The sequence below is a fragment of the Mobula hypostoma genome, chromosome 15 (genome assembly GCF_963921235.1).
Source record: "Mobula hypostoma chromosome 15, sMobHyp1.1, whole genome shotgun sequence".
In the NCBI taxonomy this organism is placed as follows: domain Eukaryota; kingdom Metazoa; phylum Chordata; class Chondrichthyes; order Myliobatiformes; family Myliobatidae; genus Mobula; species Mobula hypostoma.
Window position 1 is genome coordinate 17,953,560 of NC_086111.1, and position 25,815 is coordinate 17,979,374.

The 25,815-nt window shown below is 45.4% G+C and overlaps 1 long non-coding RNA gene across 1 annotated transcript; it reads left to right on the forward strand.

Moving 5' to 3' along the window:
- Positions 1–43: 43 nt before the first annotated feature.
- Positions 44–21,639, forward strand: LOC134357060 (uncharacterized). Its single transcript, XR_010020488.1, has 3 exons — positions 44–138; positions 6,517–6,768; positions 21,591–21,639. It is a non-coding gene; the product is annotated as an uncharacterized LOC134357060 (long non-coding RNA).
- Positions 21,640–25,815: the final 4,176 nt, after the last annotated feature.

A 25,815-nucleotide genomic window follows, 5' to 3' on the forward strand; every position in this document is an offset into this window, starting at 1 on the left:
TATGTGTGTATGGTATGTGCGTGTGTGTCTCTGTGGGTGGAGTTGGGGGTCGAGGCTGTGTTTGCAAATAAATGTCCACCACTGGTTTCCCAAATCCGATCCCTGATACCTTGTAAATGACAGTTCGGGTATTTGGAGGTGAGTCACTCGCTGCACCAGACCAAGCTTCTGAACTGACTTGCAACCTTGCTATATACGTTTGTGTGTGTCCAGTTGACTTTCTGGTAAATGCTGACTGAGGTTTGAGGGTAGCATGTGATGGTTTTGTTGTTGAATATCAAGGTTAGGCCGTTGCGCCCTCTTGTTAAAGGTGGTCATGATATGGCACTTTTACTTTTCGTGATTTTTATTAACAACCTGAATGTGGGGGTAGAAGGGTGGGTTGACAAGTTTGCAGACGACACAAAGGTTGGTGGTGTTGTGGACAGTGTAGAGGATTGTCGAAGATTGCAGAGATACATTGATAGGATGCAGAAGTGGGCTGAGAAGTGGCAGATGGAGTTCAACCCGGAGAAGTGTGAGGTGGTACACTTTGGAAGGACAAACTCCAAGGCAGAGTACAAAGTAAATGGCAGGATACTTGGAAGTGTGGAGGAGCAGAGGGATCTGGGGGTCTCGACCCCCAACTCCACCCACAGAGACACACACGCACATACCATACACACATACATTCACATGCACAGATCACTGAAAGTTGCCTCACAGGTAGATAGGGTAGTTAAGAAAGCTTATGGAGTGTTAGCTTTCATAAGTCGAGGGATAGAGTTTAAGAGTCGCGATGTAATGATGCAGCTGTATAAAACTCTGGTTAGGCCACACTTGGAGTACTGTGTCCAGTTCTGGTTGCCCCACTTTCCAATGTGGAAGCATTGGAAAGGGTACAGAGGAGATTTACCAGGATGCTGCCAGGTTTAGAGAGTATGCATTATGATCAGAGATTAAAGGAGTTAGGGCTTTACTCTCTGGAGAGAAGGGGGATGAGAGGAGACATGATAGAGGTGTACAAGATATTAAGATGAATAGATAGAGTGGACAGCCAGAGCCTCTTCCCCAGGGCACCACTGCTCAATACAAGAGGACATGGCTTTAAGGTAAGGGGTGGGAAGTTCAAAGAGGATATTAGAGGAAGGTTTTTTACTCAGAGAGTGGTTGGTGTGTGGAATGCACTGCCTGAGTCAGTGGTGGAGGCAGATACACTAGTGAAATTTAAGAGACTACTAGACAGGTATACGGAGGAATTTAAGGTGGGGGTTATATGGGAGGCAGGGTTTAAGGATTGGCACAACATTGTGGGCTGAAGGGCCTGTACTGTGCTGTACTGTTCTATGTTCTATGCCAGAGATACCATTTGCCACTTATCAGCTCATGTCTGCGACCTGCTCATTGCCAGCTCCAAGTAACATCAGTACCTCTGACATGTAGAATAATCAACCATTGATTATGCTGCCTATCAGATGCCATTGAAACCATTCCCCATGGTTCCTGTAGGTATCGGACAGGTAACACATAGAGTCACAGAGAAGTACAGCACAGAATCAGGCCCTTCGGCCCATCTAGTAGATACCAAAACTACTTAAACTGCCTATTCTCATTGACCTGCACCGGGACCGTAGCCCTCCATACCTCTACCATCCATGTACCTACCAAACTTTCCTTAAATGTTGAAATCAAGCTGGCATGCACCACTTGTGCTGGCAGCTCATTCCACACTCTCACACCCCTATGAGTGAAGATGCTTCCCCTCATGTTCCACTTAAACTGCTCACCTTTCACCCCTAACCTGTGACCTCTGGTTATAGTTCTACCCAACTTTAGAGGGAAAAGACTGCTTGCATTTACCCTATTGATACCCCTCGTAATTTTGTATACCTCTATCCAATCTCCTCTCAGTCTTCTACGTTCCAAAGAATACAGTCCTAACCTGTTCAATCTTTCCTTATAATTCAGGTCCTCCAGACCCAGCAACATCCTTGTAAATTTCCTCTCCACTCTTTCAACCTTGCTTACATCTTTCCTGTAGATAGGTGACCAAAACGGCGCACAGTTCTCCAAATTAGGCCTCACCAACACCTTATACAATTTCAGTATATTGATTTATCAAGGCCAGTATGTCAAAAGCTTTCTTTACAACCCTATCTACCTGTGACGCCGCTTTCAACAAATTATGTACCTGGAATCCCAAATCCCTTTATTCTGCCACATTCCTCAGTGCCCTACCATTCACTGTGTAAACACCTACCCTGGCTGGCCCTACCAAAGTGGAAAAACCTCACACTTGTTGGCATAAAATTCTACCTGCCATTTTTTAGCTCATTTTTTCAGCCTGTTCAGATCCCTCTGCAAGCCACGATAGCCTTTCTTATGCCCTGATCTAGGTGTCATCTACAAATTTGCTAATCCAGTTAACCATTATCATCCAGATTATTGATATAGATAGCAAACAACAAAGGATCCTGCAGCACACCACTAGTCTCAGGTCTCCTTTCAGAGAGGCAATCCTCTACTACCACTCTCTGGCTTCTCCCACAAAGCCAATGTCTAATCCAATTTACTACCTCATCCTGAATGCTGAGCAACTGAACCTTCCTGACCAGCCTCCCATGTGGGACCTTGTCAAATACCTTACTAAAGTCCATATAGACAACAACCACTGTCTTGCCTTCATCCACTTTCCTGGTAACTTCCTCAAAAACCTCTATAAGACTGGTTAGACATGACCTATCATGCACAAAGTCGTGCTGACTATCCTTAATTGGCCCATGTTCATCCAAATACTTATATATCTAGTCTCTTAGAATACCTTCCAACAACTTTCCCACAATTGATGTCAGACTCACCAGTCTATAATTCCCTGGTTTCTGTTTAGAACCTTTTTTGAACAGTGGAACAACATTGCCTATCCGCTGGTACCTCTCCTGTCGCAAGGATATTTTAAATAACTCTACTAGGGCCCCAGCAATTTCTGCACTTGCCTCCTGTAGGGTCCGAGGGAACACCTTGTCAGGATCTGGGGATGTATCCACGCTGATTTGCCTCAGGGTAGCAAATACCTTGTCCTCCGTAATCTGTACAAGGTCCATGAAGTTGATGTCACTTCACCTCAGTTCTATTGACTCTGTGTCCCATCACCTGAGTAAATACAGATGCAAAGATTTCATTTAACATCTCCCCCATCTGTTTTGGCTGCACACATGAATTACCATTCTGGTCTTCCTTTTGCTCTTAACATGCCTGTAGAACCCCTTAGGATTCTCCCTCACCTTGTCTGCTGGAGCAACTTCATTCCTTCTTTTAGCCCTTCTGATTTCCTGTTCTCTTGCATTTCTTGTACTCCATAAACACCTCATTTATTCCTACTTGTCTATACCTGGTTTGCAGCTCTTTGTTTTCTTAACCAGGGCCCCGCTATCGCTTGAAAACCAAGGTCCCCTGCACTTGTTATCTTTACCTTTTATTCTGACAGACTCATACAAACTGTGTACTCTCAAAATTTCATTTTTGAAGGCCTCCCACTTTCCAAGTACACCTTTGCCAGAAAACAGCCTGTCCCAATCCACACTTGCCAAATAATTTCTGATACCATCAAAATTGGCTTTTCTCCAATTTAGAAGCTCAACCCATAGAGCAGACGAATCTCTTTGCATATTTATTTTGAAACTAATGGCATTGTGGTCACTGGATGCAAAGTGTTTCTGTACACAAACTTCTGTCACCTGCCCTGTCTCATTTGCTAATAACAGATCCAGTATCACACGCTGTCTCATGTTGGGACTTCGAGGTGCTGATGAAGGAAAATTTCCCGAACACATTTGACAAACTCTATCCCAACTAGTCCTTTTACAGAATGGGAATCCCAGTACTATATCAACCTTATGTTTCTTGCAACAATCTGCGATCTCTTTACAAATTTGTTCTCTAAATCCCTAGGACTGTTGGGTGGCCTGTAATATAGACCCATTAATGAGTTCATACCTTTCTTATTTCTCATTTCCACCCATAACGCCTCACTAGTCGGTCCTCCAGTCTGTCCTGACGGAGCACTGCCGTGACATTTTCCCTGAGGAGTAACGCCATCCCTCCTCCTTTAATCCTTCCTGCTCTGTCGTGTCTAAGACAACGGATCCCCAGAACACTGAGCTGCCAGACCTGCCCCTCCTGCAACCAGTCTTACTAATGGCTACAACGTTGTAATTCCAGGTGTCGATCCATGCCCTGAGCCTTTCCTCTGATACTTCTTGCACTGAAATATTTGCCGCTCAAGCTTTTGATTCCTGACTATGTCTCCACAAGCCCTCCACCAACTGTTCAGGCACTCAAGTTCCCAGCCCCCTACAACTCTAGTTTAAACCCCACCGTGCAGCATTAGCAAACCTTCCCACTAGAATATTTGTCCCCCTCCAGTTCAGGTGCAAACCGTCCCTTCTGTACATGTCCCACCTTCCCTGGAAGAGAGCCCAATGATCCAAAACTCTTATGCCCTCCCTCCCAAACCAACCCCTTAGCCATGTGTTAAACTGTATAATCTTCCTAGTTCTGGCCTCCCTGGCATGTGGCATAGGAAGCAATCTGGAGATCACAGCCCTGGAGGTGCTGCCCTTCAACATAGCATGTAATTCCCTGAACTCCCAATGTGGAACCTTGTCATTTGTCTTACCCATGTCATTAGTACCTACAAGGACCACAACTTCTGGCTGATCACCCTCCCACTTAAGAATACTGAGGAGTTGATCTGAGTTGTCCCAGGCCCTGGCACCCGGGAAGCAATACAGCGGTGTGTCTCTTTTTCCCCTCTTTACTTCTGAGTCACAGAGCCAGACTCAGTGCCAGAGAACCGACCACTGTGACTTCCCTCTGCTTGGTCACCCCCCGCCCCCGCAACAGTATCCAAAGTGACAGACATTGTTGTGGGGGACGGACACGGGGGTACTCTGCACTGGCTCCTTAACCCCGTTCCCTGCACCTTGGGTGTAACTACCTCTCTATATGTCCTAGCACCCGTTCAACCTCCCAAATAATCTGGGATTCATCCAGTTCCAGCTCCAACTGCTTTACACGGACTGTTGGAGGCTGCAGCTGGATGTACTTCTTGGAGTTGTAGTTGTCAGGGGCACTGGGGGTCTCCCTGCCTTCCCAGATCCCGCAAGAGGAGTATTCCACTATCCTGCCTGGCACCTCTACTGTCCCAGCTGAGCAGATATAGAGAAAGGAAGGGGGAGAAAAACCTAACCTAGAGCGTTTCTTTAATTTCCTTTCTCTGACTGAAGGCTCTCTGAAGCACCGAAGAGCTAAAGCCTCAAGATCACCACTGTGACCGTGTCCCCTCATACGATGGCAATGTGACGGTGACCGCTAAGCTTGCGACTGCCTTCCTTTAATTTGCTTTTACTAATCAATCCCAAATGCAGATTGACCACTGGTCAAAGCTCAATCATGCTGTTGCGATCAGTGCTGCCTTTTTCTACTCGGGCAGTGGATCCGAGTGAAATCCATCATTTCAAACTTCCGATGCCCAGATTGGTCACTGGTCAAAGCTCTATTGTTAGATGCAGGATGATCTGATCCAGGTTTTTAAACTAAAAAGAAAGTAGTAGATGAAATTTCAAGTTCACATTTGAGGGTTGATGTTGAGAGGTGCCTTGTATTCCCAGATTTCAGATTTAGGTTCGGGTTCAGATTCAGAAGTACATTGAAACATACAGTGAAAAGGCTCATTCGCGTTAACAACTAATACACCCAAGGATGCGCCTGGGTAACCCACAAGTGTTGCCACACATTCCAGCACCAACATAACAGGCCAACCATGCTGCAAAGAATATTGAACCAGACAGAGCCTCCTCCCCTGGCTGCGGTTTACTGCAGCATCCAGCAGAGACTTTTATTGGGCATCCGGGTGGAATAGAGGGAGGAAGAGCTCGAGGTGCTGATTGGCTGTGGTTTTATTGATTGGCAGGGAATGTTTAAGGGGATAAAAGCTCCCAGCAACACAAAGGTCCGTGACTGACAACACACACAGAATGCTGGAGGAACTCAGCAGGCCAGGCAGCATCTAGGAAAAGAGTACAGTCGACATTTCAGGCCGAAACCCTTCAGTGATTCCTGCCTAGATGCTGCCTGACCTGCTGAGTTCCTCCAGCATTTTGTGTGTGTTGCTTGGATTCCCAGCGCCTGCAGATTTTCTCTTGTCGGTAACTGACAAGGCTCCTTTTAGCTACTCACGGACCTTGGGAAAAATTCCCTGTTCCTGTGGGATCCCGGTGAAGGGCCTTCACCCAAAACATTGACTGTCGGTTTCCCTCCGTAGACGTGACAAAGGACATCCATGGTCCAGGCTTGCCCTCCTTGCTTGAAGGCCAACGATGTGGTTGGGTGTCAAAGAACATCCTTGGATATCTGTCAGGCTGTCCCAGTCAGTATGTCCTGGGATTGGATGTCCATGGGAGCAGGAAGTATGTGGGCCAGTCAGCTGGTGAGCTCACGGTGCTAGAGCCTGAAGTTCAGGGTCTCATCATCATCTAGTCCACAGGTTGACATTGAAAACCAGAGACCAAAGGTCCATTGGATGTCCGGCCATTGAAGCCCAATGGCTAAAGCCCAGGAGGCCTGTCTTGGAATTGGATGACTCGCCGTGTGTGCGTGTGGTGGATAGAAGGGAGAAAAGAGACTTGTTTTGCTGTTTTGTCTTGTTGCATGTTCTGCCAAACATTGTGAATATGCTGTGCTGGATCCAGAAAGTGGCAATACCTGCGAGCTGTCCCACCACACCCTCAGGTATGTTGGTTTTAACTGAAAACGTTTCACTGTTATGTTTCAATGCACGTGTGAAAAATAAATCTGAAACTTGCTGACCTACTCCAGGAGCTGATACTTTCTGATCCAGGTTCCAAGGTCAGCAGTCCCTCATCTTCTCTCCTTCCTCACTCTATTCCGATGGGGTTGTGGACAGTCTGGCACCAGGGAGATTCTGCTTTCTCTGCTGCACCAACTGGTTTCCCTGGAGTCCAGGCTCAGGCAAAAGATGAGCTGGGAACAGCTGTAGCTTGATCACTGTCTGCAGTCTCTTCACCACTGAATCTCTCTGAAGGTGAAGGTCAGCTCTCCAGCTGACTTATTTACCAGCCAGTATAATGTGTGGGTAACAATGAGGGCTGTTTGGTAATGGACAAGGTTGTGGGAGCCCTGACATATCTATGGCTACACACCTAACACACCTAGTCACATACACGCACATTTAAAAGAGCAGTTGAAATCGCTGTATCAATGGAAACAGCAGACAAAAGGCACAATTGAGATGCAGTCAGAAGTGAAAGTGAGTGTCAACAAAATCACAGCACCTGGCCTGCCTGGGAGAACAATTTGTGTTACCATTGTGGTAGGGGCTCACGTAAACCAGACCAATGCAGGTTTAAAGGTGAAACCTGCAGAAAATGCAACAAAGTAGGACACATACAAAGGGCAGACAAAAATAAATGGACTGCACAGGGGAAAATAAGATAAAAAGTCAAGTTTCAGTTTCAAAAAGAGCACTAATCTGCACAATGTTGATGAAAAATCTGGTAATGATGAGAGTGACACAGGACTGAGAAGCTTTGAGATTTACAATGTAAAAACTAACTATAGACAAATGACACATAAAAGTTGCTAGTGAACATAGCAGGCCAGGCAGCATCTCTAGGAAAAGGTAGAGTCGACGTTTCGAACCGAGACCCTTCGTCAGGACTGACAAGATAGACAAGTGATATGGTTTATGCTAGAAGTGATCACAAAAATTTGTAGCACTTTACACAGCTTTGCAGTCAATGCAGTGTTTACCTTACCTTAAGCTCAACTCTTAAGCATCTTATCATCTACCTGCACTACACTTCTGTAATCGTGACACTATACTAGTGTTTAAGAATGGAACAGGACTCTCACTCAGCTGTTTCACTCATTCCACAAAATGAGTTTGAACAGCATTTCAAAGATACTAACTGCAGATATTCAACTACGCACTTATACTGGTGAAAAGATAAATCCTGTAGGAATGACATTTATAACAGTGAAATACAATAACCAACAAGCCACATTGGACTTTTATATGTTAAAAACAGGAGGGCCAAAATTGTGGGGCCATGATTGGCTGAGACAACTACAACTTGATTGGAGACTGATTCACCATTTGCTTTCCACATCCCCTGTAATAGAGTCAACTGAAAGTGAATTAAGGAAGGTGGATGATACTGCAGCCGTGTTCAAGGATGGCATTGGAACCTCAAACATATCAAGAGTAAAACAACGTTAAATGAAAATGCCACACTCAAGTTTTATAAAGCCCGTCTTGTTCCCTATACCATCCATGATAAAGTAGCCAGTGAGCTAGATTGCATGCAGACTGAATTATTTCTTTCCAAGGTTGAGTAGAGCCCATGGACAATGACAGTGGTCCCAGTAGTGAGGAAGAATGGGTCTATCAGGATCTGTTGTGATTTTAAGGTTACCATCAACCCAGTATTATAAGTAGATCAATACCCTCTGTGGATAGAGGATATCTTTGCAAATCTTTCTGGAGGAAAACACCAGCAAAATGGACTTCACTGAAGCCAGCCTACAGATGGAGATGGAAGAAGAGTCCAAAGTGTTTCTCACCATAAATACTCATAAAGGGCTTTATAATAGGTCTTTTCTGGGGTAACATCTGCACCTGCACTCTGGCAGAAAGCTACGGGCCAGGTGGTGCAAGGCTGCCCAGGCACTCAGTGTTACCTGGATGACATCATTGTTACCTGTAAAGATGACAAGGAACATCTCCAAAATCTCAAGGGAGGGAGGAGAAGATGGCGGCGCGAGGCAGCGCACGTAGCCTCTCCAGTGAAATGATATCATATTTGTTAAATAGGGGCCGTGCACAATTCTGATTTGATGGAGACAGCCGTGAGGGCATGGAGGAACATCTGGAGTAACTTCTGAAATGCCTGGTTCGCTGCCGCTGCTACTGTGTGATCGAGAATCTCCAGAGGGAAGGCCCCAAAATCCTAGGCTTTGCCTGCTGCTGGTGACCAAGGCTGGGGTCGAAGCAGTCAGCAGAGATGGTGCTCGGTGCTCGGTGTCGGAGGGCTGGTTGGAGCTCGAAGTTTTCGGACGACTCAGAGTCGGACTGTGGTCGGGCATGGCAGGGAGAGTTTTCTTCCTTCTCCAGTCTGCGTGAGATGTGGGACTTTTGAGAGACTTTGAACTTTTTTACCATGCCCATGGCCTGTTCTTCATCAAGTTACGGTATTGCTTGCACTGTTGTAACTATATGTTATAATTATGTGGTTTTTGTCAGTTTTTCAGTCTTGGTCTGTCTTTTCTGTGCTATCACACCGGAGGAATATTGAATCATTTCTTAATGCATTAAATGACAATAAAAGAGGACTGCGTGTCCTCATAATCTAATCTAATTCTGCTAATAAGATTAGAAGATTATGAGCTCAGAGCATGGCATGATAAGTGTGAATTCTTTAAACCAACATCACTTATTGTGGTCACACCATTGATGCACAAGTATTACACAAGTGTGCTGAGAAAATTCAAGCAGTGGTGGATGCTCCAAGGCAAAAGGATATGTCACAGTTGTGGCCCTTATTAGGATTTGTCAATTACTAGAACAGGTTTTTGCCAAACCTGCCTACTGAGCTCCACCCATTGAATTGATTTCTACAGATTAGGAAGAAATGACAATGGAGAAAGAAGTGTGAATTGACTTTCCAAAAGACAAAGGAAATGGTGACATCAGACATCGTACTCACACATTATGTTCCACACCATCTGGTGATGCCTCGCCTTATGGTTCAGGTGCAGTCATGTCACGTGTTATGAGCGATGGAAGCGAACACCCCATAGCCTTTGTGTCACACCTCGCTATCAGGTGTGGGTAAGCATTTCCAATCGAGGGTTACCAGTTGAAAACAAAACAACACATTGGTATAAGAGTTTTTATTTAGTGCCAAGTGAAAAGAATACAAAAGCTGCCCAAAAGTTGTGAAGAGAAAAAGTAGTTACAAATAGACAAATAAAAACAAACATGTATGTACAAAAATTTACAAATATACAGAGGCTTTCTCCATGACACGCTGTCTTTAATTTTCCAATTAAATTTTTCATCAACCATTAAATCCAACCGCCACAGCTCTCCAGCAAGGCCAGACTGAGGGTTTAAGTCTGCTTCCGTCTGACCTAGAAGGGACAGGAAATTCTACTTTTGGACTGGGGTGGGGTGGGGGGTGGTGGGGAGAAGGATCATGTGACCAGACCATAATAATGAATTCTGATTGAATTCCAGAGGATGATGAGTTATGGAAATGCTGATGGAGTGTCCTGTTTGCCCTTGGAAAAGGAAATATTTGCAAAATTATCAAAAGGGGACATTGCTCCATGTATTCTCCCTAATGCAAATTGGAAGTCTCCCTGTTATGGCAGAAATAATCCAAAGTGAATCACTGTCTCAGGTCCACTTGGCAATCCAAAGTGACTGGAATGTGCAGCAGAAATCCCAGCTCCCCCATTTTTACCAGCGCCGGGACGAACTTGCCCTTGACGGAGATTGTCTCCTGTGGGGATTGAGAGCTAAATTGTTGGAGGAGCTGCATGCTGGCCAAACTGAAAGTGCTGGCTTGAAGCTTTGCCTGGTGGCCTGGGGATAGATCTGCAGATCGAGCAGATTGCCGTGCACTGTTCGGGATGCCGACACATCCAGAAGATGCCCAGGACAGCGCTTCTCCATCCCTGGAAATGTCCTGCATTGTCTTGGCAGAGGATTCATGTGGATTTTGCCGGACCATTCATGGGCACAGATTTCTTGGTGGTAGTGGATGCAACTACAAAGTGGCCAGAACTGTTCCCAGTAGCCTCCACTGCAAATGAACGTAGTGAGAAGCCTCTTCTCAAAGGCTGGCGTTCCAGAACACTTAGTCAGTGACAATAGACCACAACATGTTGCGGAAAAGTTTCAGTCATTCCTGAAAATGAATGGAATAAGACATATTACATCTTCACCATACCACCCGGCTACAAATAACTTGGCAGAAGGGTTTGTTCAGTGTCTAAAGAACACTCTATGAGCAATGTCAGCAGAAAACACTATACTGACACTGAATCAGAAGCTCGCCATTTTCCTCCCTGCATATCGCAGTGCAGCACACTCCACAACCAACAACTCAGCAGCTATGCTGTTCCTGGGTCGTCCCTTTGGCTCATGCTTGGATCTCCTCAAACCCAGTCTCAGGAGGAGCATGCAGGACAAACAGTGAGACAAGCTGAGGGCTCCTCAAACAAGGAGGTTCGATGTTTCACTCCTGGACAAGCAGTCCTGGTGAGGGACCACAGGGATGAACAGAAGTGGGTACTTGGAAAGATTAAGGACAGAACTGGACCACTCTCCTACACCGTGGAGGTTGCATCTGATGTCATCTGGAAACGACACATCGATGTCAGAACCACTTGCTGCAGTCCCAGAGTCAACAACCATCACAGAGCCACAGAACCAGAGGTTGTTTCACAGCCACAAGCAGATTGGACCCCCTTGACAGGAAAGACATTATCCTCCACAATGACTAAATCTTTAGGCCTAAATGGGACGTTAAAATTTAATCACTGTGGATATCTGACTGGCAGACCACAGTACGTGTGCTTGCAACACTGTGTGTCCAACAGAGTGATCAGCAGCACTGGGGCTCCACAGGGGACTGTCTTGTCTCCCTTTCTCTTCACCATTTACACCTCGGACTTCAACTACTGCACAGAGTCTTGTCATCTTTAGAAGTTTTCTGATGACTCTGCCATAGTTGGATGCATCAGCAAGGGAGATGAGGCTGAGTACAGGGCTACGGTAGGAAACATTGTCACATGGTGTGAGCAGAATTACCTGCAGCTTAATGTGAAAAAGACTAAGGAGCTGGTGGTAGACCTGAGGAGAGCTAAGGTACTGGTGACCCCTGTTTCCATCCAGGGGGTCAGTGTGGACATGTTGGAGGATTACAAATACCTGGGGATACGAATTGGCAATAAACTGGACTGGTCTAAGAACACTGAGGCTGTCTACAAGAAGGGTCAGAGCGGTCTCTATTTCCTGAGGAGACTGAGGTCCTTTAACATCTGCCGGACGATGCTGAGGATGTTCTACGAGTCTGTGGTGGCCAATGCGATCATGTTTGCTGTTGTGTGCTGGGGCAGCAGGCTGAGGGTAGCAGACACCAACAGAATCAACAAACTCATTTGTAAGGCCAGTGATGTTGTGGGGATGGAACTGGACTCCCTGACGGTGGTGTCTGAAAAGAGGATGCTGTCCAAGTTGCATGCCATCTTGGACAATGTCTCCCAGCCACTACATAATGTACTGGTTGGGCACAGGAGTACATTCAGCCAGAGACTCATTCCACTGAGATGCAGCACAGAGCGTCGTAGGAAGTCATTCCTGCCTGTGGCCATCAAACTTTACAACTCCTCCCTTGGAGGGTCAGACACCCTGAGCCAATAGGCTGGTCCTGGACTTATTTCCTGGCATAATTTATATATTACTATTTAATTATTTATGGTTTTATTACTATTTATTATTTATGGTGCAATGTAACAAAAACCAATTTCCCCTGGGATCAATAAAGTATGACTATGACTATGACTAATGTAGTTGTATTCTGTAGTCTACTGTGGAGTGGAGCCTCTGAGGCAGCTGGACGTCACTGAACATCCTTCTGGAAGGTTCTGCAGCCAAGCTGGTGCCAAATGTATTGCTTCACTTTCCTTTGGACTACACTGGTGAGGGATGCTGGTGGCTGAGCAGCCCAGGATCTCCATACCCTCTGCCCAGGCTTGTGGCCTGGGGCCCTGTAGAGGTCACTCCAGTGCCGCGATCCATTGTCCTTCGAGACAGGCGGATGCCATCATCTGTGTGTGTGTGTGTGTGTGTGTGTAAGTTGAGATGCATTCTATATTAAGTTGGAGTTTATAGCTAAACAGAGAGGAGAGTTGTGTAGTTGATAATTCAGTAATATTGTAAATATATTGTCTGAGTTAGCATTTCTTTATTTGTTTAAACAATTCATTACGGGTTGTATGTAAGAAATACATGAATTGCCTACATCATTATGCCACATCATATGTGCACACCTCATGAAGGTAAAAACAAAGACTGTACATGTTTATCCCCTCTGTGTTTTTCTTTCAATTGGTTTGAAACATAGCACAGTTAATTGGTAGTTTATCTTTTTTTTTAATACCTTTTTAACTGAAACTTCTGCTAATTGGGGCAGCCTCTTAAACGGGCCAAAATGTACTGGTCCCGATGTGTCCACATTAACCGGAGTCACGGTAATTGTAAACCAATCTCAAACAAGAGAAAATCTGCAGCAACAGACGTTCGTGGCCGAGACCCTTCGGCAGGACAGGTCTCAGCCTGAGGTATCGACTGTTTACTCTTTTCCATAGTAGATGCTGCCTGGCCTGCTGAGTTCCTCCAGCACTTTGTGTGTGATCCACTGTAACTGTGTATTCTTTGACAAACCCATCTGTTTCACTAATTGATCTGAAGTATCAGCTGTTTCTCTCCAACAGATGCTGTCTAAACTACCAGTTGTTTTTCAAAACTATCTTTTAATTTTAAATTTCCAGAATATGGAACCTTTCGACTTTGGTTAATATGTAGCCTTTTGTAAATGAGGATTTGCAGCCCTGGGCCAATGGCCTAATTCTGCTCCTATCCCTCCACGCAATTAAATGAATAAAATTGGGTTCATTCCTGGTTCTTACCTGCCCTCTGAAATGGCCACATCTGCACCAGGTGTGTCGAGCCACAGCTCCTTAGGGAACTGGAGATGCAGCTTGATGACTCAGGGAGAGTGAGGAGGGGATAGAGAGGAGTTATAGGCAGGTAGTCACACCGGGGCCACGGGAGGCAGACAAGTGGGTCACGGTTAGGAAGGGGAAGGGCAAGAGTCAAGAGGCTAGAGAGTATCCCTGTGGCTGTCCCTCTTAACAATAAATACTTCTGTTTGAGTACTGTTGGGGGGGGGACGGCCTACCTGGGGGAAGCAACAGTGGCCGCGCCTCTGGCACAGAGCCTGGCCCTGTGGCTCAGAAGGGTAGGGAAAGGAAGGGGATGGCAGTGATGATAGGGGACTCTATAGTTAGGGGGTCAGACAGGTAATTCTGTGGATGCAAGAAAGAAACGCAAATGGTAGTTTGTCTTCCAGGTGTCAGGGTCTGGGATGTTTCTGATCGTGTCCACAATATCCTGAAGTGGGAAGGTGAACAGCCAGAGGTTGTGGTACATATTGGTACCATCGACATAGGTAGGAAAAGGGAGGAGGTCCTGAAAACAGACTACAGGGAGCTAGGAAGGGAGTTGAGAAGCAAAACCTCAAAGGTAGTAATCTCGGGATTACTGCCTGTGCCACACAACCGTGAGAATAGGAATAGAATGAGGTGGAGGATAAATGCGTGGCTGGGAGATTGGAGCAGGGGGCAGGGATTCAGATTTCTGGATCATTGGGACCTCTTTTGGGGCAGGTGTGACCTGTACAAAAAGGACGTGTTGCACTTGAATCCCAGGGGGACTAATATCCTGGCGGGAAGGTTTGCTAAGGCTACTGGGGAGATTTTAAACTAGAATTGCTGCGGGGTGGGAACCAAACTGAAGAGACAGAGGAAGAGGTGGTTGGCTCACAAATAGAGAAAGCTTGGAGACAGTACGAGAGGGAGGATAGGTAGGTGATAGAGAAGGGATGTGTTCAGACCGATGGTTTGAGATGTGTCTATTTTAATGCAAGGAGTATTATGAACAAAGCGGATGAGCTTAGAGCGTGGATCAGTACTTGGAGCTATGATGTTGTGGCCATTACAGAGACTTGGATGGTTCAGGGGCAGAAATGGCTACTTCAAGTGCCAGGCTTTAGATGTTTCAGAAAGGACAGGGAGGGAGGCAAAAGAGGTGGGGTGTGGCACTGTTGATCAGAGATAGTGTCACGGCTGCAGAAAAGAAGGAAGTCATGGAGGGTTGTCTATGGAGTCTCTGTGGGTGGAAGTTAGGAACAGGAAGGGGTCAATAACTCTACTGGGTGTTTTTATAGACCACCCAACAGTAACAGGGACATCAAGGAGCAGATAGGGAGACAGATTCTGGAAAGGTGTAATAGTAACAGGGTTGTTGTGGTGGGAGATTTTAATTTCCCAAATATCAACTGGCATCTCCCTAGAGCGAGGGGTTTAAATAGGGTGGAGTTTGTTAGGTGTGTTCAGGAAGGTTTCTTGACACAGTATGTAGATAAGCCTACAAGAGGAGAGGATGTACTTGATCTGGTATTGGGAAATGAACCTGGTCAGATGTCAGATCTCTCAGTGGGAGAGCATTTTGGAGATAGTGATCACAATTCTATCTCCTTTACCATAGCATTGGAGAGGGATAGGAACGGACAAGTTAGGAAAGCATTTAGTTGGAGTAAGAGGAAATATGAGGCAGGAACTTGGAAGCATAAATTGGAAACAGATGTTCTCAGGGAAATGTATGGAAGAAGTGTGGCAAATGTTCAGGGGATATTTGGGTGGAGTTCAGCATAGGTATGTTCCAATGAGACAGGGAAAGGATGGTAGGGTACAGGAACTGTGGTGTACAAAGGCTGTTGTAACTCTAGTCAAGAAGAAAAGAAGAGCTGACGAAAGGTTCAAAAAACTAGGTAATGTTAGAGATCTAGAAGATCATAAGGCTAGCAGGAAGGAGCTTAAGAATGAAATTAGGAGAGCCAGAAGGGGCCATGAGAAGGCCTTGGCAGACAGGATTAAGGAAAACCCCAAGGCATTCTACAAGTATGTGAAGAACAAGACGATAAGACATAAGAGAATAGGACCAATCAAGTGTGACAGTGGAAAAGTGTGTATGGAACCGGAGGAGATAGCAGAGGTACTTAATGAATACTTTGCTTCAGTATTCACTATGGAAAAGGATCTTGGTGATTGTAGGAATGACGTACAGCAGACTGAAAAGCTTGAGCATGTAGATATTAAGGAAGAGGACGTGTTGGAGCTTTTGGAAAGCACCAAGTTGGATAAGTCACCGGGACCAGACGAGATGTACCCCAGGCTACTGTGGGAGGCGAGGGAGGAAATTACTGAGCCTCTGGTGATGATCTTTGCACCATCAATGGGGACAGGAGAGGTTCCAGAGGATTGGAGGATTGTGGCTGTTTTTCCCTTACTCAGGGAAGGGAATAGAGATAGCCCAGGTAATTATAGACCAGTGAGTCTTACTTCAGTGGTTGATAAGTTGATAGAGAAGATCCTGAGAGGCAGGATTTATGAACATTTGGAGAGGCATAATATGATTAGGAATAGTCAGCATGGCTTTGTCAAAGGCAGGTTGTGCCTTACGAGCCTGATTGAATTTTTTGAGGATGTGACTAAACACATTGATGAAGGTAGAGCAATAGATGTAGTGTATATGGATTTCAGCAAGGCATTTGATAAGGTACCCCATGCAAGGCTTATTGAGAAAGTAAGAAGGCATGGGATGCAAGGGGACGTTGCATTGTGGATCCAGTACTGGCTTGCCCACAGAAGGCAAAGAGTGGTTGTAGACAGATCATATTCTGCATGGAGGTCGGTGACCAGTGGTGTGCCTCAGGGATCTATTCTGGGACCCTAACTCTTTGTGATTTTTATAAATGACCTGGATGAGGAAGTGGAGGGATGGGTTAGTAAATTTGCTGATGACTTAAAGGTTCGGGTGTTGTGGATAGTGTAGAGGGCTGACAGAGGATACAGCGGGACATTGATAGGATGCAAAACTGGGCTGAGAAGTGGCAGATGGAATTCAACCCAGATACGTAAGTGTGAGGTGGTTCATTTTGGTAGGTCAAATATGATGGCAGAATATAGTATTAATGATAAGACTCTTGGCAGTCTGGAGAATCAGAGGGATCTTGGGGTCCAAGTCCATAGGACACTCAAAGCTGCTGCGCAGGTTGACTCTGTGGTTAAGAAGGCATACAGTGCATTGGCCTTCATCAACTGTGGGATTGAGTTTAGGAGCCGAGAGGTAACGTTGCAGTTATATAGGACCCTGGTCAGACGCCACTTGGAGTACTGTACTCAATTCAGTTCTGGTCGCCTCACGACAGGAAGGATGTGGAAACCATAGAAAGGGTGCAGAGGAGATTTACAAGGATGTTGCCTGTATTGGGGAGCATGCCTTATGAGAAAAGGTTGAGTGAACTCGGCCTTTTCTCCTTGGGGCGACGGAGGATGAGAGGTGACCTGATAGAGGTGTATAAGATGAGAGGCATTGATCGTGTGGCTAGTCAGAGGCTTTTTCCCAGGGCTGAAATGGCTAGCACAAGAGTGCATAGTTTTAAGGTGCTTGGAAGTAGATACAGAGGAGATGTTAGGGGTAAGTTTTTCACGCAGAGAGTGGTGAGTGCGTGGAATGGGCTGCTGGTGACGGTGGTGGAGACGGATACGGTAGGGTCTTTTAAGAGACTCCTGGACAGGTACGTGGAGCTTAGAAATATAGAGGGCTATGGGTGACCCTAGGTAATTTCTAAGGTAAGGACATGTTCAGCTCAGCATTGTGGGCCGAAGGACCTGTATTGTGCTGTAGGTTTTCTATGTTCTGTGTTCTAAATGCTGGGCAACAGGAAACAAAACTTCCTGGTGGCCAAACATTTTAACTCTGATTCCCATTCCAACATGTCAATTCGTGGCCTCTCTTGTGCCACAATGAGGGTGAAGAAGCAGCACCTTATATTCTGTCTGGGTAGCCTCCAACCTGATGACATGAATATCAATTTCTCCTTCCAGTTAAAAAAAAGTTCCTCCCCATCCCCTCTTCTTCTATTCCATACTCCAGCCTCTTGCCTCTCCTCACCTGCCTCTCACCACCCCTAAGGTTACCCTCCTCCTCCCCTTTCTCCTTGGTCCTCTCTCCTCTCCTATCTGATACCTTCCTCTCCAGTCCTTCACCTTTCCCACCCGCCTGGCTTCACCCATCACCTTCTAGCTACCCTCCTTCCCCACCCCTACCTTTTTATTCCAGAGTCTCTCCCTCTCCTTTCCAGTCTTGATGAAGGGTCTCAGCCCGAAACGTGGACTGTTTATTCATTTCCATTGATGCTGTCTGACCTGTTAAGTTCTTCCAGCATTTTGTGCTGACACATAAACACATACTCTCCAAACTCAATCCCGTTAATGCCTGTGTAAACACATATTTGTGCACACATGAACCCGATTAAAAGCTAAGTCATTTTTACCCCAAGCTCTAAAGAAGATGACCCATCTAGCCAACTTCAATGTCACAAATCATGCTTGATCGGCACAATATTGTGGGCTGAAGGGCCTGTACTGTGCTAAATCCTGTTGCTAATAAACCAGCTCACTGCATGATTACCAGTAACTAGCTGAGTGCACAGCAAAAGCTCCTGGACCCAATAATATCCTCTCTGTGGTGCCCCAGACCTGTGTTGCAGAATTACTCCTTATTCACACCAAGCTGTTCCAGTGTAGTTATACCACAAGCATCTTCCCAATGTTGTGGAAAGTTGCCCTGGTCTGTCCTGTTCACATAAAACCAATCCAGTCAGGACGATTTTCACCCGCTTTGCCATTCTGCTGATTGTCAACGATGTCCACCAATAACGCTATTAGACAAAACTTGCTCTCCAATAACCTGCTCACTGCCATTATGTTTGCCAAGCCGGACAAGATGCCTATCTAAATTAGTTCCATTTGCCCACATTTGCCCCATATCCCTCTAAACCTTTCCTGTCCAAGTTCTTGTCCAATTATGTTTTAAATGTTGTTATTGAACCTGCCTGAACCACTTCCTCAGGCAGCTCATTCCATATATCATCACCACTGTGTCAAAAACAAAGTTGACCTTTGGGTTCCTAGTAAATCTTTCCCTTCTCATCCTAAACCTGTGCCCTTTAGTTTTTCCTTGGGAAATAGACAATGTGCTTCCATGACTTTATACAGCTGCAGTCTCCAGTCCAAGGGGTGAAATCCCAGCCTGTTCAAGGTCCATCACCGAGGACAACCCTCTTCTCATTTCTACTGTCAAGGAGCCTGAAGATACACACTCAACATTTCGGAAAAGCTTCTTCTCCTCCACCATCAGCTTTTTGAATGGACAATGAACCCACAAACCTATTTACCTCACTATTTTTGCATTACTCATTTAATTTAAAAAAAAATAATTTATTATTATAATTTCTACTATATTATATGTAATGCACTGCTTTCACAAAACAGATTTCACCATGTATTTTTCGTCAGTGATAATAAGCTTGTTCTAATTCTGATTTTGATTCTCTTCTTACAACTCGGGCTACTGAGTCTGGCCACAGATTTGGATATCTCCTTTGCACTCGTTCCAGCTGAATGATATCTGACCTTAATCGTACACAATATCTAAATGAAGCTTCACCAACATCTTGTACAGCAGCAATATAATATCCCAGTTTCTATACTCAGTTACATTCTTTGACTAAAGGTGAATAAAAGGGATGAATTCAAGAGATGAGGTGTGAATGAGAGTCCTTCACTGTCACGTTTGGCAAAGCTTAACAATAAGAAGGCCTGATAAAGGTCAATGGAACCTAGAGTTGCCAACTGGCGATAGACCTCACACTGAGGAAGATGGTTGTTGGTGTTAGAGGTCAATCATCCCAGCCCCAAGACATCACTGGAGGAATTCCTCAGGGGCAGTGCCTTAGGCCAAACCATCTTCGGCTGCTTCATCTGTGATCTTCCTCCCATTGTAAAGAAGTGAGGATGCTCGCCAACAACGCCAATACATTCTCAGCTCATGATCAGATGAAGCATGGTTTAAAAAGTAATGGTTAATGTATCACCATATAAATCCAACCTAACTGATTTCCAGAAGGCTTTTAACAAGGTTATACATCAAACATTATTGAGAAAATAAAAGCTCTGCTGTAAACTAGTACTGGCTGATTAACAAGGAATTATGGAAGAAGGTATTATCAAGCCTCTTTCTGGTTGGAAAGCTATCATGAATGATGTGCTGTGGGGATCAGTGCTCCCCTCAATTTTTTACAATTTAACATAAATGAATTTGATGAACACAGTGTTTGGCTAACTTTGCTGATGACACAAAGGTAGAAAAGACGTTAAGCTATGAAGAAGACATGAGGAAGCCAAAGGGAGATGAGAAAGGCTAAACGAGAGGGCAAGGATACAGCTGATGGAATATGAGGTCGTTCTCATTGTAGCAAGCACAGAAATAGAACATCAAACCCAATAGCACAGTACAGGCCCTTTGGCCCACAATGCTGTTCCAACCTTTTAAGCTATTCTAAGATCAATCAAACTTTCCTCCTACATAGCCCTCTACGTTTCTATCATCCATGTGCCTATCTAAGAGTTTCTTAAATGTCCCTGGTGTTTTAGCCTCCACCACCTGCCCTGGTGACACGTAGAACACAATCACTACTCTGTGTAAAATACTCTGACATTCCCTCCCCCATACTTTCCTCCAATCACCTTAGGAGGAGACAATGGCACCTAACGGTGACTCTTTTGCTTGCATCTTTGGAAACAGCTCTATTTCCATCTTTAATATCTCTACTTTTCCCTGTTACGTACCCCGTAACTGGGTTGCCAAACCAGCAGAAATGGATCACTCAGTTGGAGTCTGGAGTACTAGAACTAAGAAAATTTTATTAAAGAAACAAGCAACACATTAATCGAAAGGATAATAAATGCAACAGTTCAGCGATGATAAACGCACATGTGCGCAGAATTAAGATAACAGCATCAATCAAGCTCTATCGTTGTCTAGGGGTAAATGACCAATTTCAAAATGACTCAAAGTTCAGTTCGCAGTAATCGTTGCCATGGCGATGGACAAGGTGGGGGAAGAGAGACAGAGAGAACAGGAACAACTCATCATTCAGAACGGCTTCACTCACAGACCAGCGGGATGGCTCACGAGCAACTTTTTGGGCGGGTCCTTGGTGATGTCACCTGAGGTCACCGACTGTGACCCCTCCTCCAGATGCGGTCGATCCTCTGCAGTGAACCCGGCACCCAGGCAAGGGCGGACACACACCGGGTTCCCGCTGATCGTACCTTTCCACCCTTGTCGTTGTCTGGTACTTCTCACCCACTCGTGAGAAGCGCACCGCTTCCAGGGTCTCGTTACCTCGGGTGGCGTGTGTGTCCGTCTTAGCGAACCTGTCCCTTTTTATCCCCCTGCTGGGGTATCGCCTGTCCATCACTTCAAACAGTTCAGGGTTCAAAGGGGGGAGCCGCTCCAGACAGCTCTCTCTCCCACATCCCTTCATTACACATCTCCAGACGCTGCTCCATTGTTCCTTATCTCTCCTTCCCCTGAGGGCAGGTGGCAGACCAACTGCTGATGCCACTGATGCTAGCCCAGGCCAGCAAACATCTTAATTTTATGTGTATTCTCGTAACATCCCTTTCGGGGTTCTTTTGAAGACCCTGACCTGGAGTTACACGCTGACTATGGTTCTTTGCGGGAATGGGACCCGCTCTTGGGGGTTTCACAACTGTCCATTATTCTGCACGCAAAGGGCGCGGCCTAAGAGCTTTGCTTGCCTTCACAGGTTCGAGGTTTCGTGGCACTGGAGATGGGGGGGATTGGAGGTCCGTGTCCTGGGCAGGAGATCGGTGTGTCGTGGGAGATGGAAGATCTACAGCTGTGTGCCCAGAGACTTGAGATCTTTGGGCACAGAGCTCAGAAAAAAAAACGCAATGGACTTTTAACATTGTAAACTAGCAAGTTGTTTGTTATGTCTCCCCTCTCGCTGTGAAATGAAGACACCTCTTTCTCCCTGTGATATGTCGGATACCGGGTGAATGAGTAGTCTTTGGGCTACTGCAAGTCTGTGTCTTTGCTGTTGCTTTGGTCGCGCTTGAGTGCTTGTTGGTGGGTGCCCATGCTTTTTTGTTGCTGGTGGGGGGAGGGAGATCGTTGCTTGCTGCCGCTTACGTGCAGGAGGGAGGGGAACTTTGGGGTTCTATCATTTAACTGTAATTCATTCTTTGGGGGCACTCCTCTGTTTACGTGGATGGTTGTGAAGAAAAAGCATTTCAGGATGTATATTGTATACATTTCTCTGACATTAAATGTACCTTTGAAATTATGTCCTCTCATATTAACTATTTCCACCCTGGTTAAAAGTCTCTGGCTATTCACTTGATCGTATCATCTTATATATCTCAATCGAGTCACCCTCATCCTCCTTCACTCCAGAGAGAAAAGCTTAGCTCCCTCAACTTATCTTCCTCATCCAGACAACCTCCTGGTGAGCTTCCTCTGCACCGTCTCTAAAGCACCCACACCCTTCCTATAATGAGGTGACCAGAACTGAACGCAATATTCCAAGTGTGATCAACCAACCAGGATCTTACGGAACTGCTTCAAATGCAGAGAATATTTGCAGTGGCGAGGCTGATACATGTTGATGCTCGGAGAAATCTGAGTGTACGCAGATCACTTAAAGTTAACATGTAATTATGAAGTCATCCAGCATCTGCAGAAATTTCTTATAATTATGAAGGTGATTGTGTGTTGGCTTTATCACCGTAAGATTTATGTACAATATCTAATTATGTAAGGCTCTGGTGGTTACACCTGGAACAATGTGTACAGTTGGATCGGTTTCCCCAAGGAGCAATATACTTGGAATGAGAGACTGCAGCGAACATTCACCTGGTTGACTCCTGGAATAGAAGATCTATTGTTTGGAGAGAGATGATGTAGCTGAGGCCTGCACTATTTGAAAGACTGTAAGGGTTGCACTTCCACTTTTAAACTTCTCATAGGCTTGACAGGATAGAGGAAGGGATGTCGTTTCCTTTGGCTGGGCAGGTCGGAGCCCTGGTTACAGTCTCAACAAGTCCACCATTCAGGAATGAGGACAAAGCAACAACTAATCTGCTGGAGGAACTCAGAATCTGTGCGGGGATAAGTAATTGCCAAGGTGTCAGTTGAAAACCTTGCACCAGGTCATCATGGACGAAATGTGAAAAAGCATCTACTTTATTTCTTCATCCAAGTTCAGACAAAAGGGTTTTCTGTCTGAAACATTAATAGCTTCTGGCCATGAGTTATCTTCGATAAGAGCCATAAAACATACACTCGGTACCTAATAAAGTGACCACAGTGTATCTTTGTGGTCTTCTGCTGTTGTTGCCCAACCACTTTAAGGTTTGACGTGTTGGGCATTTGAAGCTGCTCATCTCCACACTGCTGTTGTAATGTGTGGTTATTTGAGTTACCATTATTTTCTTGTCAGCTTGAAACAGTCTGGCCATTTTCCTCTGACCTCTCTCATTAACAAGGCATTTTTGCCAACAGAACTGCTGCTCACTGGATTTTTTTTTTTTGTGGTTTTTTTTTTGCACCATTCCCTGTAAATTCTAGAGACTATTATGTATGAAAATCCCAGGAGATCAGCAGTTTCTGAGATACTCAAACCTCCCCATCTGGCACCGACAATAATTCCACAATCAAAGTAACTCAGCTCACGTTTCTGATGTTTGGTCTGAGAAACAACTGAACCGCTTGTGCAATGAGTTTCTGCCATGTGATTGGCTGATTCGATATTTGCATTAATGAGCAGGTGTACCTAATAAAGTGGCCACTGAGTGCAGATCTAAATCAGAGGTTCGCAACCTGGGTCCAAGGTCCCCTTGTTTCATGGTATTGGTTCATGGCATAAAAAAGGTTGGGAACCCCTAAGCTAAATTCCTAAGAGTGTAACACCAGCTGTTAATTAGACAAGACATGGAAAAGCTGATGAATGTTTGGAATTCTCTATCTAAGAGGGCAGTGGAGGTTCACTGTAGAGAGTCACTCAAAGTATTACACACTGAGAACGGACAGTGTCAAAGGATAGTGGATAAGTTTGTAAAGTTAGTGCTGAGGTACAAGATCAGCCACTATCATATTGAGTGGTGGAGCAGGGACAAGGAGCTGAAAGACCTAACCCTGCACCTGGTTCATTTTATTTATTGAGGGATACAGCACAGAATTGGCCCTTGCGGCCCGATAATCTGCACCGCCCAGCAGCCTACCTACTTAACCCTAGCCTAATCACAGGACGATTTACCATGAGTAATTAACCTGGTAACCAGCACGTCGTTGGACTGTGGGAGGAAACCGGAGCACTTGGAGGAAGCATGTGTGGTCACGGGGTGGACACACGAACCCCTTACAGTTGCCGTGGAATTGAACTCTGAACTCTGAAACACCCCGAGCAGCTATCCAATCATGCTAACTGCTATGCTACTGTGGCCTCAGATCGCTACCTCAAGCACAAATTTAATCACCTGTCTTTGAAAGTTAATTGCATTGTCCACCATTTCAGTAACCTGCCCTGCTGTTTTCCCTTTGTTGAGGTCTGGGATTGCACCCTCGCAAGTAGGACCCTTTATATATTGACTCACAAAACTTTCCTGGATGCACTTCATAAATTCTACACAGCTAGGCTGTTAACACTCTGGGTGCCCAGTCAGTACCAGGGAAATTCAAATCTCACTAATACAACCACATCACACTTACAACTAAGAGGAATTTCTCTGCCCACCTGCTGGGAGAATGTCTAAACTACAGCCCAACTTCTTGTTTCAAGTTCTACTCAGATGTCCTCTCTGGATGATCCCCCAAGAATGTCATCTCTTAGTACAGTTATTATGTCCTCCTTTTTCAAAAATGATGCATCCCATCCTCCCTTACCTGCACTGCCAAAATGTCCACCTAGAATATGGAGCTATCAGTCTCGCCCATCTGTCATGGCTGAAACATTCTTGTGCTCAGAGCTAATCCCCAGCCTCACTCGCCAAACCTGGCACATTTTCTGGTTCTTCTGCCCTAGACAAATCTCGCTGTCCCTCTCTCACCCACCCCATCAGCATAAATGAGATGGAGAGCTCTTGATGAGATCGACCGAAGTATTTAGTACAAGGGTTGGGATGTTACGTTGAAATTGTATAAGACGTTAGTAAGGCCTGCTGGAGGAACTCAGTGGGTGGAAAGGAATTGCCTTTTGTATCACTCTGGAGATGAGGGTGATGTACTGAGCAGTGGGCTGGGCACAGGTAACGGGGCAAAGGCACAAATTGCACACGGACAGTACCAGAGGTTGGGACGTTACCCGGGTTTGTGCCGCAGCCGGTGGTACATTAGGAATAGAAGTAAATGTCCTTAGCTGTAGGGTGGTGAAGCTAAACTCGGTGGAGCCGAAATGGACGCCAAGACTCCACATAGTTCTGGCCTGAGTTTGGGAATCAAAGTGAAGTGCTGGAGGACAAGCTGACAGTTCTGCAATGCCAAAGTCGATCACTCGCTTGAGGGATCGTGCTGTCCACAAACTAGCAGCTGCTTTTAGTCCATTGCAATTGTATGTAGGCAAAATACAACGATTGCCTGAGGTGGGAAATCACTGAAAATGCTTCAGTTACTCAGGAGTAAAATAACCTCTTGCCAATTGTTCCTTCATAGGAATTTATTCACAGCGCTAAAAAACATAGGTGATTTTCTTCTGTATGTACTTGCAGGGTGTTTGCAACACTAAAAGATGAACTCTCAATCTTTCAATCTACCCTGTAATGGCCCTTATACCTTACTTGTCAGCCTGCATTTGACTTTCTCTGTAACTGTAGTACTACATTCTGCAGTCTCTTACGTTTTGCTCCCTCAGTGTACTTGTATTTGGGATGATTTATCAAGATGGTACGCAAACAAAAGCTTTTCACTATCCCAGTATATGTGACAATAATAAACCAATTCCAACAGTTTGCTGTGCCTTTGTTCATTCATCGCTT